The sequence below is a fragment of the Alexandromys fortis genome, unplaced genomic scaffold (genome assembly GCF_014885135.2).
Source record: "Alexandromys fortis isolate MF-2015 unplaced genomic scaffold, M_Fortis_MF-2015_v1.1 scaffold_118, whole genome shotgun sequence".
NCBI lineage: Eukaryota > Metazoa > Chordata > Mammalia > Rodentia > Cricetidae > Alexandromys > Alexandromys fortis.
In genome coordinates this window covers 2,148,002-2,154,042 of record NW_026068010.1, presented here as the reverse complement: position 1 = coordinate 2,154,042, position 6,041 = coordinate 2,148,002, and the positions used below count along the sequence as shown (strand labels likewise).

Sequence of the window (6,041 nt, the reverse complement as noted above, 5' to 3'; positions counted from 1 at the left end):
TATTTATTTATTATGTATACAATATTCTGTCTATGTGTATGCCTGCAGGCCAGAAGAGGGCACCAGACCTTATTACAGATGGTTGTGAGCCACCATGTGGTTGCTGGGAATTGAACTCAGGACCTTTGGAAGAGCAGGCAATGCTCTTAACCTCTGAGCCATCTCTCCAGCCCTAGGGGCAGTTCTTTACCAGAGTGACAGTCAATTCAAGTTCATTAAGATTTTAATTTTATGTGGATGTGGTGCTGAGGCTTGAGCCTGGGCATGGTGGTGTGAACGAGAATGACCCCTATAGGCTCATCAGCTTGGTCCCCAGTTAGCAGAACTGTTTGGGAAGCTTTAGGAGGCACTTCCTGGTTTGAGGAGGTGTGTCACTAGGGGTGGGGTTTCAAAAGCCCATGCCAGTCTCTGCCTGAGTCCCTCTCCTTGCTTCCCTCCCCTTCCTTCCCCTCCCTCCTCTCTCTGCCTGGGGCCTGAGGATCAGCTTACCAAGCTCACGCCCTGCTTGGCCCCGTTTTTCCCACCATGGTGATCATGGACTAACTCTGAAACTGTAAGCAAGCCCCCAGCTAAGGAGCTTTCTTGGTGAGTTGCCTTGTCATGGTGTCTCTTCACAGCAACAGAACAGTGACTAAGATGCCAGGTCCTCATACACATACCACACCCCATCCTTAATCCTGTGCATGTCATTACCATTTATGGGGAGGCAAAACTAGCCTCAACAGACTCAGTATTAATAAGATCTCAACCCAAACATCTTCACAGAAAATGATTAGAATGTGCTAAGCATATAGCTACATCAGGGCTTTATAAATATCAAAAAAGTATGTGGTGGCCATAGAGAATACATCAGTGTTTTTTTTTTTTAAAGTATAGCAGTGTATGTGTGTGTGTGTGTGTGTGTATGTGTGTGTGTGTAGTTGTAGCTGTACTGTATTTTCCATGGCAACCAACCCAGTCTCTGGGAATTGGCAGGTTCAATATCACCGTGCATGGGTAAGCACCTGTTTGGGAGAGAAACCCAAATGACTTTGGAAAATGACATTTACTAGAATAAAATTTAATCAGAGTGGCTGAGGTCATTGATTTGAATTTTTCCCATCTCATTTTCCTGCAAGAGGGGCAGGATTCCCAGACCTTGTCATGCTGGGCGGTGCAGCCTGCAAGGAAATTAGTCTTTCTGAAACTCTATCAACAAGCTCAAATTGCTGATAGCAGATGAGACCTCCGGGAGCAAAAATTTCTGTTTTCAAATAACACTTGCTCTTCACCCTCTGATCACCTATGGAGTGGTTAGTGTATTTTGGGTGTCTTCCCAAATTTTGTGCACAGATTGGATGGGAGGATTCAACTATGCTGACCAGAGAATTTTTGCAGCACAGATTTTGGCGTGTTCTATTTTTATTTTCGTATATATTCACAATTGCTTTTTCATTCCCTTGTTGACCGTTGTGTTCTCCAGCAGATGCTGTTCGGTAGCTTGTGAGGTGGCTTACAAAGGCCATGAGTTCAGCTCCCAGCATCCCTGTTGGGTGATTCACACTCGACTCTAACTCCAGCTCCGGGGGAACTGGATCAGATGCCTGTGGCATCCATGGGCATCGTCACTCACGGGCATACACCCTCACCCAGCCACACTTCTTGCGATTCTTTATGTGAGTGGGGGGCCCTAAGTGAGGGAGCTCCTCGGGCTACAGTGGGGAAGACCCACCTACGTCTCCCCTGCTGTCTCTAACATTCCCCTACCCGGTTTGGATTCACACCAAACCCCACTTTTTCAGAATGTGCACTGATTGTAAATGTTCTTAGTAAACATATAGGAGATTAAACATCTTGTTGGCAAATATTATTGTAAGGTGTGTGGCTTTTGTTCATGCTGCATTTGTTTAACTCTGTGAAGCTGTGATTCTTTGCCTGTCTAAAACACCCGATGGGCCGGGCGGTGGTGGCGCATGCCTTTAATCCCAGCACTCTGGAGGCACAGGCTCCCAAGCCACAGAGAAACCCTGTCTCGAAAAACCAAAAATAAAAAATAAAAATTAAATAAAACACTCGATGGTCCTAATACAGAGATGAATGACCAATAGCGAGGGAGGAGCAAGGCTTGGCGGGACTGGCAGGCAGAGAGAATAAATAGGAGGAGAAAGGAGGAAGAGGGGTGAGCAAGGACAGAACAAGAGGAGGAAGACTTCAGGGGTCAGCCATTCAGTCACCCAGCCACACAGCCAGACACAGAGTAAGAAGGAAAGAAAGAAGAAATAGAGAAAGATAAAAGCCCCGAGGTCAAAGATAGATGGAATAATTTAAGAAAAGCTGGCAAGAAACAAGTCAAGCTAAGGCCAGGCATTCATAACTAAGAATAAGCCCCTGTGAGTGGTTAAGCACCCTGTGAGTGAGCTGGGTGGTGGGCCCCCCAAAAGACTAAGAAGTCAAAAGAGTAAAACATCACACAATAAAACCCACCCACGACTTGCTGTCTAGTATCTTGTTTCTGCTGCTCCAGATGATTCCGACAGGGGCCAGAATAGAGAACCACCTATAAGCATGGTTCTGACTACACCGTAGGCATTTATTCAAGCCCGAAGTGGGGAGGATGGATGGAAGCTTACCATCAGCTGTTGGTAGAACTTGGGGTAGTAATTTTATGAGTCAGGAACAGCAACCACAAGACTGGAGATGGGCAACTCTACCCTGACATATTAACATTGGAGCTATTCCTACTTTGGCAACTTCTTCTTTTCTACCCTTTCTGATCTCACAGCTTTCTGGAAATTCCGTCTCTCCAGCCTTCTCCTTTGCTCTGGCTCCCTGCCTCCTGTGATTCCTGTGAGAATCAACTGTTCCGAGTGTCAAGGACTGGGGGGCGGGGGCGCAGTCTTCCTCTCTGCATCTGTCAGAGTCAATGCTGAAGGCTTTGCTTTCTTCTTTAAGGGAAGCAAGAGCAGTCCACAGTTCTACAGCTAATGGGCTGACAGCGGATCCCCACATGCCCTTCTGCCTCTGTTCTGTCACAAATGCAGTCTCCACAGTGGAGTGAGAGTTGGTTCAAGAGCAGAGCATCCCCTGGGATGAACGGACCAGCCACGGTGCCGCCAGGGACTTCTACTTTGTCTCTACTAGGGTTTCATTTTTGTTTTTGTTTGTTTTTTTTTTTTATTTGCTAATGGGCAGATGAATTCTGCTTCTATTCTTATCACTAATGCAGAAATCAAATGACTTAAACAAACCCAGTACAAATCCGGCTGCACTTAGAAGTTTCTGGAGATGGTTAAAGGTTGTGCCGTTGGGCTTGGCACGTCCAACCCAAGTGCATCAGACCGTCATCCTCTGTCCAAAGCCTGCTCATGGTGGGGCAGACATCTCTCCAGGGAGAAACTCAACCTGTAGAGGAGAACTCTGTTTTCTACCTTTGTATGCTAGCCGCTGTGCTTTGGCCAAGTCCTTCTCCAGCAGCTTCTTCTGGAATTGGCTTTCATCGTAGGAAGAGGAACCCGAGGGTCTAAGAGGTCAAGCCAACTCACCCTAAGGGTCTTTGGAGCACCCAAGCCTGGAGTCAGCTGCAAACACACTCCTACTCAGGAGAAACACATTCAGAGGCCGACTTCAGCATCTCAGGGTACTGGCTCGCTGTCTTGTGCGTGAAAACTCCAGAGACTCAGTCCCTCAGTGTTTTCCTGACACCCATTACAGACAGCACAGGTGTTCGGGTCCTAACAGCTTGCCGACTAGGCCGGCTGGTTTTTTTTTTTTTTTTTTTCATAAATTTGATATGACCTGGAGTCATCTGGGAAGAAGAAGCCTTGACTGAGAAAATGCCTCCATCAGACTGGCCTGTGGACATTTTCCTGATTGATGACTGATGTAGGAAGGCTCTGCCCACTGTGGGTGGAACCACCCCTAAGCAGGTGGGCTTAAGCCTATTAAGAAGGGTACTAAGTATGGACCTGGACAGATGCAGTAAGCACCATTCCTCCTTCGTCTCTAAGGACGCTCTGAGGCACCATGCACACTGGCCAGGTTCACCCTGCATGAAGAAGGGCTTATGAGTCACTTTACTTCCTGGGCCCCCAAGCATCTACTTGTCTTTACACTCCCACCTCTTGGCCAGCGAGGGAGTGTCACTAAGTCCAACAGCGCGTTACTGCAGCCAACACACACGGCCCTGCAGGATATCTGAACACCCCAAGGTCAATGCTCTGTTGGGACTCCGAGGTCCTTGACATTCAGCCCGCACTAGTCACACTGCGTTCCTTTCTAGGTTACCGAATCTTGGGAAGCTGTGCTGCAGCTGTTGCACTGATAAAAAGCACTGAGGGGCACACCCTGTGAAACACGACCTCAGGGTGGCTTTGTCCAACCTGATCCTAAGGCTTGAGAGCCGGGCCATCCAACAGCCCAAACATCACTCTAGCAAGTAACCATGGCTGCTTAAAGGGGACAAAACACTGCTTCATCTCCAATTTCAGCTATATTTTTTTAGTGGCCACTGGGCTGTTAGGACACACAAACATTTTAATTCATATCAAAGTGTCACTGTGAAGCATCTATTTGACCATGCAGTGGCTGTCACTATGAACCAGGACTTTTGGGGATCTCTCTTTACCCCTATGCCTCTGAGTTGCCTCCACAGTCCTATCAGGGGTCCTCTTGGGAGACTGGGTTGCAATTGCAGCAGAAACAAGACCCAGGGTTCACAGCTATGCTCAGTCGCCATCACCTGGGAACTGGCCTGCAGGACAATGCCTGTCACACTCACTGTTTTGTAGCCTTATTTGGAAAGAGACGGCTCAGTCCTATCCCTCGGCGCACAGGGGCTGAGCTGGAGAAGGGGGGGGGGATCTTTGCAGCTAGAGTTGGAGAAGAAGGTCTCGCTGAGGAGGCAGACTCCGTGGAAGAACCTTCTTTTCGTGACTCCCATGAGGAGACACCTGCGGGGGGGCGGGGTCTCTCGGATGTATCATGTAATGGCACATCATCTGGGGACCCCAGGGCTCCTCCAGTGAAGGGATGGCAAGACCTCCCCAAAGGGGTACTAAAAGAACACTTGACCCCAGCAAGGGTGCCCTCAGCCGCTCATGCAGGGCCTGCGGATGGTCTCTGTGGTAAGACCCCATAGTAGCAAACTAGAAGAGATGGTGGTGACTTCAAGAGACTCAGTCTCCATGGAAATGGCGACAACAAAATGAGAGGGTGACACTTTTTCAGCAGGGAGACTCACTTCTCCCTCTCCGGTGGCTGCTTCTGCAACAGCTTCAGCACCCATCTCGTGAGCCTCGGGTTCCTGGGAGTGTCCCTCCCAAGCTCCACCATGGCTTGCCTAGCTGGCCTTTCTCAGCTAAACCTACACCTGGGTTAGTCCTCCAACTCTTTGAGGCAGGGGGCAGGGGTGGGGACCCTGTTGCTGTGGATCCCATGCAGGCGGGACAGGCATACAATACTGCTATTGGTTGTGTTCTCTCGGGGCCCACTATCTGTGGGGAGGAGGAACAACCACTTCTGAGCCATTTCCATGAGAAAGGAAGCCACAAAGCTCACAGAGTAGGAACACTAAAATAAAAAAGGAGAATCGGGAAAGCTACAGTTGAAGCCTACTATCTTGCTGGTCTACCGCTCAGCTGAGAATCCATGGCCACTAGACAAAGCCAGACAGCTGACAACCTGCCAAGGGTGGCCTGCATGGGTCAAGCTCCTTTACTTGTTGGAGGAGCTCACACCTGCATAGGTAGGCTGCTTCCGAAGTCACAATAGGTAGAGAGTAAAGGCATACTAGCGACTAGAACAGCGGGCCAATGGAAAAGGCCATGGTTTGCAAATTGATTTTTGGGGACACAGAGCAGTGGGTAGACAAGAGAGAAAATGGCATGAGGAAGGCAGGGCCTCAGGACACAGGCCTGTAAAACCAGCTGTTCAAAAGTCTAAGGTAAAGGAATCACACATTTTAGGCCAGACTAGGCTGCAGAGTGAGTTCAAGGTCATCCTGGGTAACTTAATGAGATTCTGTTTCAAATAAAATATTTTTACAATGTCTGCAGCTCAGTGGT

The 6,041-nt window shown here is 48.7% G+C and overlaps 1 protein-coding gene across 3 annotated transcripts in view; it reads right to left on the bottom strand.

Annotated features, from left to right (window-relative positions):
- The window catches only part of Mtus2 (microtubule associated scaffold protein 2), a 368,119-nt gene that overhangs the window by 34,622 nt on the left and 327,456 nt on the right, over positions 1-6,041 (bottom strand). The gene's annotated exons all lie outside the window — the stretch shown is intronic.